Source organism: Squalius cephalus (genome assembly GCF_949319135.1).
Source record: "Squalius cephalus genome assembly, chromosome: 12".
Taxonomy (NCBI): Eukaryota; Metazoa; Chordata; class Actinopteri; order Cypriniformes; family Leuciscidae; genus Squalius; species Squalius cephalus.
Window position 1 is genome coordinate 34124148 of NC_137133.1, and position 14936 is coordinate 34139083.

Consider the following 14936-nt stretch of genomic DNA (forward strand, 5'->3'; position numbering starts at 1 on the left):
TAAGTCACTTTACCGGGAAGTCCACCAGCAGAAATAGTAAACAAGTTAATGAACGTGGAGAAAACGAGCGTGCACACGCGCGGCCGGTCAGTATTACTGTGGCAACAGCGACATCTGCTGAGAACTGATTACTCTCCCTTTCCCGCCAAAACACCATTTACCTTTACTACAATAAAAACTAGTAACTTAGTATGATTCAAGACATAGAAAAATATTTTGTTAAATAAAATGACAAACATTTTGAAATCTTATAGGCTAATGTTGAAGGGAGATTAATTCACATTAACCTTACTGGTCAATACAGCATTTCAGTTATGCTAAATTACACCATACAGGAAAAATATGGATCAGGAGGAGAACATATGCCCTACTCATTACTGTCATATGTCACCATATACACCATGAAGCCATTCCTTCTGCAATTAAGCTATTAAATAACACTAAGTAATATATTATTATTATTTTCCTCTTTCTAATTTATGTGTTGGTGTTATTATATTATGTCAATTTGCCATTTTACTATTTGTTTTATGTGATGCAGTGGCTGTATTTTTGAGCCCAAGACAAATTTCCCTCTGGGACAATAAACTATACCTTAACCATAACACTTTTTGGTGTTTTGGGATGCTACCTCGTGGTATGTAGCAGAAAAATTCAAAATCAGCTGTTAAGATTCGCATCAATATAGACTGTACATATCTTTAATTGAAATATATTTACAAATATACTGCGTACTTTCTCTACGGTGCTTGTGGCAAGTGGTAAAACAAACATTTCCTGTGGGGTTTAAACCCCAGGTAATATCTCTAATAGGAATTTCTTCAAATTGATTCACAAGAATGCACCACCAAAATACTTTTCAAAATACCAGACAAAATTGCTTTCTCAAAATGATGATAGCTCCCTTAACAAAGTGAACGGGCCCTTTGTGAGAAGTGATTTAGTTACATTTATTTACAACGAACCCTCGAGAAACGCCCTTCCTGCGGTGCTTTCAAGGGGCGCAAAACTGCCTAAAACTCCCACAATGTAACATAAAATCATTGATCATCGGCTGCTAAACTATAATAGAAGACAAGCACATTTGCTTATACTGACATTTACTGTAAAGCTGTAATTATAAAGTAGTTTGTATTGTATAAAGTGTTATATTAAGAAAATCTGATATTTCATCATGGGATTTTAAATATGCACAACATTAATAAAATCATACCATATCGATCCTGGTGTGTACAGCATTGTGGAAAACTTTCTCTGGACAGTCATCAGTGTCCCAATGCAAAGTTGACCAAGATCCAAATTCATCTTCTCGAGATATTGATTTGCAGCTTAAGACAATTTGGAAGGCACTGGCCCTGTGAACACTTCTGCTGTTGTGGAGAAACTTTCATTTGGAGAAAATTAAATTCACACTATTTCATTTTAACAAAGCGGCCTCCATATAAACTTGCAGTGAATTTAGTTTCTGAAATCAAGAAGAGCCTCTTTAAAAAGATTAATTTGATAAAATGGTGTGTTCATGAAGTTGAATCACACGATTTACATCCGAGATGCGTCATATATGTGATGTGTTCATGTGTTTCGACATGTGTGTGTTAAAATGAGTTGTGTGTAACATACACACATGGATGTTGTTTTGATTGTGTGAGATGCTAAAGAGTGACTTTCCTGTTCGGTGTGCGTTCTCGTGCATGTTCTGGCTGGTGTGTGTGTGTGTGTGTGTTTGAGTAATGGTACCTGTCTGGAATGATTGACTCTCAGGAGACAGATGAGTGGTGTCAGGCTGTCAGCGTGAACTCTATCACACCAGCGTGTCTCTTTCAGACGCAGAGAACAGAGAGGATAGACAGACAGACTGAAGGAGTGCAGTTCTGTCTCTCTGTTTGCTTTTCGCTCTGCTCGCGATCTTTTCCCTCCAGCCCTGCACATTAAACAATTTACCCAAACTTTCCTCGCAGTGCCGGAGCGAACACAGGCGCTAAATGTTTTAGCTCGACAGTAAACAGGATCTCAGATCAGATTTTAAACTCATTTAAATTCACATTCTGCACTTGCTCTGTGTGCCAGGCACTAATAATATGCTAAAAAACATCAGATATTCAAAACAGCTCAAAACACTTTCAAAATTATTCATTTCTGACAGCGAGAAAACAAAGCCTCTGAAGAGCAATGACAGCGGATGGAGGGATGAGCTCGAGAGATCATGGTGAGGTGTAGGCCGGGCGATGAGGGGTGAACGGTCAGAGGGCCCGGAGCAGAAGACAAGCTGACTGAAGAGAACCGTCTCAATAGAGGGTACGGACGGGTCAGAACCACAGGGTCATACACAGAGGGAAAGAGAGAATGCTTTTATTATTTTTAATACTACTGGCACCTAATTATTTTCTGTCGCTGTTTTTTGTGTGTGTGTAATGATTCTTGTATGTATATGATAATTGTATGTAAAAAAATCATGCCAGAAAAATACTTTTGAGAAGAGGACCATTAATCGGAGGATGGATGGATGGATGGATGGATGGATAAATGAAGCTTAAGATAGATAAACAGAACAATAGATAGAACAACAGACAGAGAGATAAACAAAAAGGGGGGAAACTTAGTTTGTAGTTATAACAAATGTAAATGCAGTGGATCGATGAACAGACAGACAGACAGACAGACAGATAGATAGATAGATAGATAGATAGATAGATAGATAGATAAACAGACAGATATATAGATGAAGAGACAGACAGATAGAGAGATAAACAGACAGACAGACAGATATTTAGATAGATGAAGAGAGACATATAGATAGACAGAAAGACAGACAGATAGATAGATAGATAGATAGATAGATAGATAGATAGATAGATAGACAGACAGATAGATAAACAGACAGATAGATAGATGAAGAGACAGATAGATAGATGAAGAGACAGATAGATGAACACAGATAGATTAGATAGATAAACAGACAGAGATAAACAGACAGATAAATAGATGAACACAGACAGACAGATATATTAGATAGATAGATAGATAGATAGATAGATAGATAGATAGATAGATAGATAGATAGATAAAGAGACAGATGGATGAAGAGACAGATAGATAGATAGATAGATAGATAGATAGATAGATAGATAGATAGATAAAGAGACAGATAGATAGATGAAGAGACAGATAGATAGATAGATAGATAGATAGATAGATAGATAGATAGATAGATAGATGAACACAGACAGATAGATGAAGATACAGATAGACAGATAGATAGATAGACATAGATAGATAGATAGATAGATAGATAGATAGAAAGAGACAGATAGATAGATAAACAGACTGATAGATGAAGATACAGATAGACAGATAGATAGATAGATAGATAGATAGATAGATAGATAGATAGATAGATAGATAGATAGATAGATAGACAGATACTGTTGATAGATGAGCATCTTGAGCTTCTGTCATAACTTTACTTTGTTTAAAATCTTCCAAAATCCTAATTCTGTTTATTTCCAGGTTTGAATAATAATAATAAAAAATCCCCCATTTCCAACTTACTCTCAGACTTTTGGATCCCACTGTATAACGTGACTTCTAAAGGGAGACAGAGAAATGGAGAAATTGTGGGGAACATAGGAAGGGTTCTGAGTTAACAGAGAACAGCAAGGTTACAGGAGTGAACGAGAAGTGTATTTGAGAGCTAAAGTGCGTGTGTGTGTGTGTGTGTGTGTGTGTGTGAGAGAGAGAGAGAGAGAGAGAGAGAGAGAGAGAGCAGCTCTGAGACTAATTAAACGAGCAGAAGGCAGAGAGTGTTCTGAAGAGAAGCCATCGCTGGGCCGGGACTGAGGTAATGATGGAAAAAAGGATTTAGTCTATCCACCATCGCTCCATCCTCTCCTCCCTTTCCCTCGTTATTGAGCAGGTGTCCGTGTCCCAGCACAGTGTGTATGTGCGTGTGTGTGTGTCCCGACGGAGGCTTTCACAGCTCTCGGCTCTTGTGACTGTATCTCCTTCACCGGGGCTCAAACTCCCATTTACTGAAAGATACTGTATGTACAACATAAACCACAACCAACTGGCAATTCACACACAAAATCATCTCACGCAGTGCTGGGGAAGCTATCTATTTCACACTAAAGCTTTAGATGCAGGCTTCAGGTTTTCCAAACTTGTAAAAACTTTTGAACTCTGGTATAGTTTACAGATGTTTTGAATGCAATCCATCCTCAACTGTGGAAATGCACCACTACTATGACTCTTTGCTTAGTTGCATGTTCCAGGCCACACATTGTTTTTATTTATTTAAAATTTTAAATGGTATTTTACTATAATAAGGCATTTCTGAAAGCTGAAAATGTCAAATAAATTGCCCTCTTGCAATACACCAGCGGCAGAAAAATGCTAGTGCGTGTAATGTTCTTGTGGTAAAACCAAAGCTGCAAAACATGAATAAAACAGCGACACTGACATCTCGTCCTGAGGGGTTACCTAGTAAAAAAGCATGTACTAGTATTCACGGTGGTACTCAGTGGTACAATAGGGAATCAAGCTCAGGACCAAGACACTGAACCAAATATGGAAAAAAAGCCTGAAACTAGTTTGCCAGGCCACAAGCTACTCATAATTTCAGTAGCCTATTTAAATCTAAAACTGCTTTTCCACTGTTGGGCCGATATGAACGGTAAGGAGCGATCCCAGTTATATTTCCACTTGAGCTTGGTTCGGCACGGCATGATTACAAACCTTTTTTGGCCCTGAATTCTCAGCACGGTTGTCTACTGTTTTAAACATTGATAATAAGAAATGTTTCTTGAGCAGCAAAGTGAGGTAAAAACAAAACAAAGAAGTCTCCGCTGCTCACCAAGGGCATTCATTTGCTGAAAAATAGTAATATTGTGAAATATTATTACAATTTAAAGTGCCCCAATTATGCTATTTTTTAAAAGGTTCCTGGTTTTGTTTTGGAGGTTTCCTACAACAGGTTTGCATACAAGCATCAAAAAGTAAAAAAAAAAAAAAAAAACTTTCATTTTCTCATAATATACATTGCACATCACCTCATTTCTCAAAGACTCTAAAGGCCCCGAAATATACTTTAAGCGAAATTGAAGAACGAACTGATGTGACGTAATTTCGAACAAAATAAGGCCAAAATAAAGTTCGATTGGAATTCAAAACAACTTGCCACAGAGAACTTTCCAGAAAAGTTCTCTCCAGCTGGTAAACACCTATTTACAATATTCATCTAAACGCCGCTCTCCGAGTCAGCAGTGTTATATTCAGTAGAGTCAGTAGTGTTCGCTAACAGAATTTCGCTGCTCACGTATTTCAAACTTCTTTTTACCCCTAAGCAAAGAACGAAAAAGAGCTTGCCGTGAGTATATCGGGGTCTTAAAATGACTCGTCCAAAGATACATTCTCTCTAAATCCCTCCACTATGTGAGCCTGCTCTGCTCTGATTGGTCAGACGGTCCAGTCTGTTGTGATTGGTCTATCGCTTACAGCGCGTCTACGAAACCAAACACCCCTTACCATAACCATGAACTTCAGCTTTGGAAGCTTCCTAAAGCTCAGCGATTGTACACACTGTAAAGACAGTAACGATGTAGTTGATTTAACCATATCAATCTAAGCGCGAGTCTGATGATTAAACATTATAAGAACTAGTTATTAAACCCGAACCTTCATCGCAAGGACGACTTGAGGAGGACGTTTCTCAGTGATATGCTATTCAGTTTGTCATACATTATGAGATGTTGCAACTGTAAATCCTCACCATCAGTATTAACAAGTGTATGTCCATCAACAAGCCGATGTGTATATTTCTAATTTATTGAGGTGCATATTTGGGAACTGTATCAATAACAGCGTGTACGTTAGCCGAGCACTAAAGTGAATGACTGATGAAACATTATACGCATATAACATTTGTATAACAAATCTTGCTCCATTCTTTATCATTACTCAAGAACGTCAATCTCCATAAACAGACACAGTTTTAAGTAACAGTGGCCCACAGCTGCTTAGCAGAAGTATTTCAGTAAGACAGTAAGTTAGCCGGTTAGCCAGAGACCAACAAAATATAAAACTATGTATTTTGACACCCAGTACAATAAAGGGCCTATAAAGTAAGTGAGGACTATATATATATATATATATATATATATATATATATATATACACTCACACACACACACACACACACACACACACACACACACACACACACACACACAAATACCTGTTATCATAACCAATTCATTTATGTGAAAAATGACAGAAATTTTCAATAGATTTGGCTGTTTTTGAAAAGGGAAAAATGTCTACATATGAATACACACAATGAATAATATAAGCTCTAATAAGACAGTGGAATCAAGGAATTCAGTGACAACATGATAAGAGAAGCCTGTGGAAACCTACATCTAAACATGCGTACGTCTGGAGCAGATGTTGTTTTGCAGATTATATTACTGGTAAAATAATAATAAAAAAGAAAAATTCAGTCTCTTATCACCTTGTCACTGAACTGCTTGTATTCACAGTCTTCTTTTAGCATATTTTATTCAACTGACTGGTGAAATGAAAAAGCAGTTGCTTTTTTAGCCTTATTTGTGTTATAAAACAAACAAACAACTTTTTGTTTGTCTTTTTTAAAAATAGCTAAATCTATCAGCAAGTTTTCTTAATTTACCAAACTTTGACTCTTCTAAAAAAGTTTTTTTCTCAAAACAAAATACATCAAGAAAAGCAGACCAAACCGTACCTTACAGCTCAAGTGCAGCACTTTCCTCTTGGCTTGTTTCGTCACACTTTGGTTTCCAGTTCATACAACGATGAGGAACGATTCCTGCAAGAGAATAGTTTGGCATATATGACTTCAATTTTTGTAATAAACAACTAAATAATGTAAATATTAACCAGTTACTAACCCCTGGTGTAGATCTTCCTCAGAAGCTCTCATTGAAGAAGCCCAGGAACTTGACTTTGTTTTCTGGCGGACTGATAAAAACCTGTGCGCCTGAATCCGGGAAATTGTGTGAAGTCAGATCGGCCCTTAGCATTTTCAGAAAGCTCTGTGCATAAATCAGACGGTCTATAAACAGCCTTTTGGGGTTGGAGATCAAAACACTCCTACAAAAAAAAAAGGTTGTATAGGTTCTGTCAGGTGATTCATACAGTATATGGAACCTTTTGGAGGTTCCCAGCATGGAATCGTTTTATGGATTTAATTTTAATTAATTAATTTAGTTTTAATATATTTTTTATTTTAGCAAAATTTTATGAAACAGCCTGTAAACAACCTATTAACAGAAATCATACAACCTGTTAAACATGAAATTATTATGCAAAACCTTTTTGGCTTAAAACTGAGTCAAGAACCAGATATGTTTTAAGTATATAAACTCATATAATTCTGATGCAACTTTCAGAAAACAAGGCGTAATACCTTAAGTCAGTGTACAAATCAAGTAAGAATGTTTAAGAATGTTTATATATTTGTACTGGAAAACAATCGTTTAAGACAAATAGAACCTTTTCGACTTAAAGGGTTCGTTAAACGGTTCTCTTAAAAGAACCCCAATAAACCTTTTATTTCTAAGAGTGTACACAGGGTATTTCTCTCCCTCACATACCAAAGCACTTCATTCATTCAAATCTGAATCCTGCCTCTAAAAACTGACACATGAAAAGACTTTTTTCAAGCTTCGAAGTCTGTCGATGGCCCATCTGTTTGCCAGTAGCCCAGCGCAGTATTGCAGCTTTGAGTATCTCCTGCGCTGATGATGCTCTCTCACCAAACACACCGGCCCTCTCAATGTTCCCTTCATCTTGTCAGCTCAGAAAGGCAGCCGGTGTTTTGATGCTGCTAGCAGTATGACGCCACAGCCAGTAAAATGCCAGAGGGAAAAATGCCCTTAAGGTGTAGTATCCGCACTCCTCCCTCCGTTCACTAGCTTAACGTCTATAAACAGACACTAAACGCTGGGTCTCCCTTTCTGACAGCCATTTTGAACCAGACCTCACACGGACCTGCGGTTCTGTCAGTTCTGCTGACAAGCTTCACTGTGCTCAGCAAAAATGCTCTTTTGAAGTAATTGCCTCTTTGTGTTTTTCCTATTTGGAAGGGGTGCTTAAAAAGAAATGTCTCGTTTTGAAGACATGGTGCACATTATGTAACACTGTTATTGATCAAAACTAGGGCTTGTCAAAGTTAATGCATTAACACGTGCAATTGATATTGACTTCATTAATGCATTTAATCAATTTTATACTATAACTGTTCCATTGTATTCTACTGTATGATTGCAGATTGCATGATTCTACTACACACTGTACATCCACACACAAAAGTAAATCATAAAACAAAAGCTTTTCAGGTTGCTTATTAATAAATCAAATCTAGATGGGATGTTTAACACAAGTAAAGTCATTTGCACTTTTCCTATCGTGAATATAATCATGCAGCTTTGCAATGAGCATTTTTTTTTTTTTTTTTTTTTTTTTTTGTGGGACAGGTAAGAAGCATTGCATAAATTTACGCAAGTGTCATTCGTGCAAATTGTCACAGCTAATAATTACACACAGGCCTGTTTTCTTGGAACTTAATCCATCAGACTAGAGTTACAAATCAAGACTCAGGAAGACACCATACTTAATTTGATGTGAAAAAAAGGGACATACATATATTTTGGTGTCAAACGTTCAGCTGATCCAAAATTAGGCATGTTTACATAATTTTTGTCGATCAGAATGAATCCAAACCGATTTCACAAATAAAGTTGTTTATGTGAACCATAAACTTTGCAATGAATTTCAAATATTGCATTTACATGTGCATTTACTAATGAGCACATGCATAGTGCAATCGCTGCGTCCGCTATAATGTCACTAGAGCAGCCAGTGAGTACATAGTTGATTTTGCCTTGAAGACACACCTAAAAATAAAGCTGCCAAATACGTCAGAAGAGCATTTAGTCTGACCAGTTTGTAATATGTAAGATATAAATAAACATACGCACGTAAAATGTATGTAAACATACACATCACGGCACTGTGAGTAAATAGCTGGATTCAAGTGTTTACCTGCTTACATTTTTCCAATCTGATCCAATGTTAATTCGGATCAAGCTCAGTTGGACTGATTGCTTTTCAGTTTGGATGAGCAGTCAATCCCATGGTTTAGTTAACTGATTAGTTGAAAATACAGCTCTGAAAAACAAAAAAGATATGTGCCACAGGACCTTAACACAGTACAACCTATTGAACAGACTGTTGTTTTCATTTGTGCCAATTCCTGCAGACAAAAACCTTTTCTAACCGGATCAGGACTTGGCATCCTGAAACAAATGTGGCTGAAATTATCTCGAGTAAGGGTGGTGAAGCGTGAGACACAATGTGATTTATCGTATCATCCCGATCTTCACGCTGTCAGGACAACGCTGCAGGACGTCTGTGGTTCAGTGAAAGTTTACGCTCGCACCACGATACAATCTCGACATGAATTCAGAACAAAAGAGCTGATTCTCCAACCTATTAAAGAATCTGCATCAACTGTTAAGAGACGGTCAAGACTCTGCAGTTGTTTGTGTGAGATCACAGGAGCATACCATACCATACAACTCACGTGATTGTTATACGGCTATCGGCATCCTAAACGATGCCTACAAACAGATCCGGGGGAAATGCTTAAAGTAGCCGAGACGTCGGTTTGCTTTCCGTTGAGGGTGGTGGGTGTAAGGTACAAAAGAAGACTCGGACTTGCCACAAAGGGTTTAGATGAGAGCAAGACAGACAGGACGGGAAGCGCACAAAGCCGCCGGGGCGCAGGATGATCTCGGCATGGCGTGCGACGCTAGGCCTGCGCATACACACACATACACAAGAACTGGCGCATGTTTGAGGCCGAGCCGAGCACAGCAGCATTAATGTAGAGTGGGACTCAGGTAGCAGCCTGCTGTCAATCATTCATCCATCCACCTGACTAATTGGCTTCTTACCCTCTCTCCACCCGGCTCCTGTGCTAACCGCTCGCCTCTGGCAAAAATGCAGATGAGCGCTGGAGAAGGCGTCTGGCGGAGGGAGGGAGAGGAGAGGAGGAAAACTGCAGCTTTAGTTAATTATCTCTCTGAGTCAGTCTGTCCGACAGCAGCCCACACAGCGCACTTATGCTAAACAGCAAAGCATCCTGGGAATTGGAGTGACAGCTCATTTTCCTCCTGCAATTTTATATGAAAGGTGCACCAGAGACCTGCACCCCTCCTTCTATCTATCCATCCATCCATCTCTCCCTCTTCTCCTCCATCCGTTCTTGTCTTTTTCCCCTCACACTTGTTCTCCCTCTCTTTCTGGGTGGCGAGGACTCATGGGATGTTGGTGTGGTAGCTGTCAGTGACACTGTGTATGCCTTCTCTCTCTCGCGCGCGCTCTCTCTTTCTCTCTCTCTGCGCTGACAGCGGCTTGTTGACAAACGCCAGCAGTCATCTCGGCACCCTGGGAAATCTCTGCTACCATTTTGTCAGCAGAATGACAGAAGCTGTTAATGTCTCAAATTCTCCCCGTGACAGAGAGCCATCTTGTTGACAGTGTTTGACATTCGGCGCTCAATTCATGTCGTCCATTTTAATTTATTATATTTTTTTGTGCACCAGATCCAACCCCCCTTCACTTTCTCTCTCTCTCTCTCTCTCTCTCTCTCTCTCTCTCTCTCTCACACACATGGATCCCATGGCTCCTCGGCGGAAAAATTAACAGTTACTCGATTTGTCTGAATGTAGCTGTGGAGCTGCTAATGATTTTTGTCCGGTAATGAGAATTGTGTCAGTGTCCTGTTAAAAATGAAATAAATCCTTCGCTCTGTATGAATCCACCGGCATATCTCCTGCCAGCCACGATCGATGCAATTTACAAATTAGAGTTGGGGAAAATTATTCCCTCTCTGGGGTGTTTAAAGCAAACATGCTGAAGACAGGAAGTTCCAAAGTAAAAGAAAAACGAAACAATACGTAAAACACAGCGATATATCAAATATATAAAACGTACAGGACTACTTCTGTATTAAATGCATGGTCAAAATGATGAATCACAGTCACAGACTCTCGGAATTGGTATTAATAATATTAATGTGGAAAGTAAATGTTTTCAGAAATGGCAAAACTAGGCACCGATGTTTAATAGTAATGACTAGGAAGTTCATCAGCATTCTGATTGAGTCTAGTTGTTAATAGATGAAATCTGAATAGAGGCAGATGGAAATTTGAGGAAATTTGTTGCGTTTTCTGAATGAATTGAACTTCAACCACAAATAAATGTGCATGAGACACAGTACATGTCATAGACTTTACAACCTCAAATAAAATTGGCATAAATAACATTCATATGATACAAGCAAATGCTTTTAGAGACAGATTTTTAACGACTAGGAATTTCATCCGTGTTTTGGTTGAGCCGTGGTGCTTATAGGAATCTGTGGAAATTTTATGCATTTTCTGTGCAGATTTGGAAAGAAAATCAATATCTAAATGTAGTTCAGACTGTGTATCTGACATCCAAACTAATTAGCCAAAAAAAAATGTTTTAACAAGCGAGGGGTGGAGGATATGTAATGATGGGTGTACCAATTCTGTGGGAAAAATGCAGTATGAGTCTGACTGAGAATTATGGGCTTTTATGGCCTAATTGTGGTAAATATGTACGAGAAGGAACTGATCTTACACTAATAGATAACAGCGACGTCTGCAGGATTTCTTCTGCGGGTACTCAGAAAGGCCTTTTTTGGGGCAAAAAAATCAATATATGTAAAGAAATTTTGTATTTTCTATAGTTTAGCATTCATGATGTAACTAGCATTTCTATAAGATTCAGATTCTGAGCAGAACGAATGTGTCTCTAGACATGTTCTATAGAATTCACAACATGAAAATGGCAAAAAGGGGGAAAAAATTGTCAAAGACATCCATCTAGCGCATGTCCACATAAGAAAACAACTAAATGTGAAACCGAAACTAAACTTTCGGTGTGAATGGACGCTAATTGACATGACACAGCAGTAGCAGAATTTTCTCAGTTACCTCTAAACAATAGCCTTTTGTTTCAGTTGTTTGTAGGAAAATATCCACTTCGTCCAACACTCTTTGCTGCTAGTGTTCTTAAAGGGATAGTTCACCCAAAAAGCTTTTTCTTCTTCTCTATACTATGTAAGTCACTGGGGTCCATCAACTGTTTGGTTACCAACATTCTTCAAAATATCTTCTTCTGTGTTTAGTAGAAGACAGAAATTCATACAGGTTTGGAACAACATGAAGGTGAGTAAATGATGACAGCATTTTCATTTTAGGATGAACTATCCCTTTAAGTAGCCTATATTGGTGTTGTTTGTTAGTTTTACTGACTGAGAAACCGCTTCACATGTTTCCGAATGAATGCAAATCAATTCAGACAGTTTTGCTAACACATTCGGTCAAATCACAGAGAGAAATATACGGGACACACAAAATAACTGCTGAAATATTTGAAGGAAAAGCGTTTCTAATGTGCTCATGGTATGCACATTACAGCTGCATCTGCCACTGACATAAAAGAAAGGTATTAAAGGGATAGTTCACCCAAAAATGAAAATTCTGTCAGTAATTACTCACCCTCATGTTGTTCCAACCCCGTAAGACCTTCGTTCTTCTTCGGAACACAAATTAAGATATTTTTGATTAAATCTGAGAGCTGATCACTCCTCCATAGGCTTCTAAGGGACTGAAACTTGCTGGCCCAGAAAATGTATTAAAGACATCGTTAATATAGTCCAAGTGACTCCAGTGGCTCAGTCTTAAGTTTATAAAGCGACGAGAATACTTTTTGTGCACAAAAACAAAAATAACGACTTTATTCCACTTTTCATTTCCTTCTTTCTGGGCCTCGGGTCTTTTCACGTAGTGTTTAAGCGTAGCGCGTCTGTGTTGCACGTCACCACGTAGGCTCACTATTGGCCGACGCTGGTTATGTGTGATACGTGGTGACGTACAACACAGACGCGCTACGCTTAAACACTACGTGAAAAGACCCGAGGCCCAGAAAGAAGGAAATGAAAAGTGGAATAAAGTCTTAAGACTGAGCCACTGGAGTCACTTGGACTATATTAACGATGTCTTTAATACATTTTCTGGGCCAGCAAGTTTCAGTCCCTTAGAAGCCTATGGAGGAGTTAGACAACTCTCAGATTTAATCAAAAATATCTTAATTTGTGTTCCGAAGATGAACGAAGGTCTTACGGGGTTGGAACAACATGAGGGTGAGTAATTACTGACAGAATTTTCATTTTTGGGTGAACTATCCCTTTAAAGAACCAAAGTTCTCTGAGAGAAAGTGAGCAAGTGAGTGAGAAAGCACTGATCTTGGATTCCTTCCCTCATTTAAGTGTACTAAAAACTGATTATAGGATCTGAGTTCACACTAACCGGTCTTGCTGAACAAAAGATCCATCCAATTAAGTCTTCAATCCCTGCAAAGAAAAGTCAAAAGTTGGGGGGTGTTACAATTAAGCAGCTTTTTACATACATACACATATAGAGTATACATTGTTTAAATGTTTCAGTAACCAAAAACGTTAGCTAAATTCATTCTTGTGAAAACAAGTTTGCAAGGTTACAATAGTAAGCAGTTGTGTGTGAGCTCTTCCTGTTAGAATTAGTATGATGAAAATCTCACACACACACAAAAATTCACAGTAGCAAAAAAAGTTGTGATGTAAAGCATCTTGATGGTTGACACTTAGCTAATTGCGCTAGAGGCCCCAAAGAGCTCATTGGGTTGTGTGAGACAAACCTCAATAAATGATTGGAAAAATCACTTTAAAGGGTCAAAGGTCATTGAATAATTCACACACTGCAGCCAGGGTGTGAATTCATGTTGGTCTATTACAGATGAAAAATGTTGGCCCCACCAAAAAGAAAAATGACAAAACCTCACAAAAAATGGAAGCAGATGATATAAGCTTCCATGGTATTGATGATTAGGCCTAACGTTACCATATTAATGTAGCCTGGCTAACGTCAGACCAAGTCTCATTTGAGACTTGGTCTGGGAACCACGTGTGCATTTTCTCGTATTTGAGGCGTGGTTTACGAATGCCCAGAGCCGTTTATTGGGCGCTATGAATGTCTATCAAATGCGCCTGTATGTAGCTCATAGCCAATCGCTTCAATTATACCAGATGACGCATGTAGAGCGGCAGAAATTCGACGAGGAAAAAGACGATGGGTCAAAGGTTTATTTGTACACGATGGCGTTTAGCGAATATTACCGTTTGTGCAAGATAAACATGAGGGTAGAAGTTAACGTCGAGTCTGATGCCATGTTGGATCCATAGATATAAACAAACTGCTTCGGTGTCGTCATCGTCTTGCTGCTCCCTCCCCGTTCTGTGATTGGTTCCCTTTTTCAGGGGAAAATTTGGTCCATGGTGTCCAGACTGCCTAGCAGCGTGAATAAAATCGCGCTGCGAGCAAGGCAGTATGGGGAAACCCAGGCTAATATTAATGTATCATGGTATTCAGATATTACCCCAAGTTATCTGAGAATACCATGTTGGTAGCTACTTAGTTAGCAAAACCCTCCCAAAACAAATGCAAACCAAATATTATTGAGAAAGTGAGTCATGAAACTACAAAATCAACATCTGAGCTTAACAACTTCCTTAATATTCTCCACCTGTTTACTAACGGGAAATTCCCCCAAACGAAGTTTAGAATACAGATTTTATCCTATATCGGCTCAACAATTACCTTCGGTTCCCAGGAGCCTGAGCAGGAGGCTTTTAAAATGTTATAATATTATCTTCACAGCTTGTGTTTGTCATTATGGCCTCGCAGCGGCAGCCGGTAACCGTTAAACTCGTGAAAGCGCGCGGGGGCCGCACGCGCTCCTCTTTAAAGCGCGCGCGAGAGGTTCTGCAG

General features: G+C 38.8%; 1 protein-coding gene across 1 annotated transcript in view; it reads right to left on the reverse strand.

The window, feature by feature from the left end:
* tfap2d (transcription factor AP-2 delta (activating enhancer binding protein 2 delta)) overlaps nucleotides 1-6998 on the reverse strand; it is a 94897-nt gene extending 87899 nt beyond the window's left edge. The window contains exons 1-2 of the mRNA XM_079889402.1: nucleotides 6924-6998; nucleotides 6758-6841 (exon numbers count right to left, since the gene is read on the reverse strand). The gene's annotated coding sequence lies outside the window, so the exon portion shown is untranslated. The remainder of the gene's footprint in view (nucleotides 1-6757; nucleotides 6842-6923) is intronic.
* Between the last annotated feature and the right edge of the window lie 7938 nt (nucleotides 6999-14936).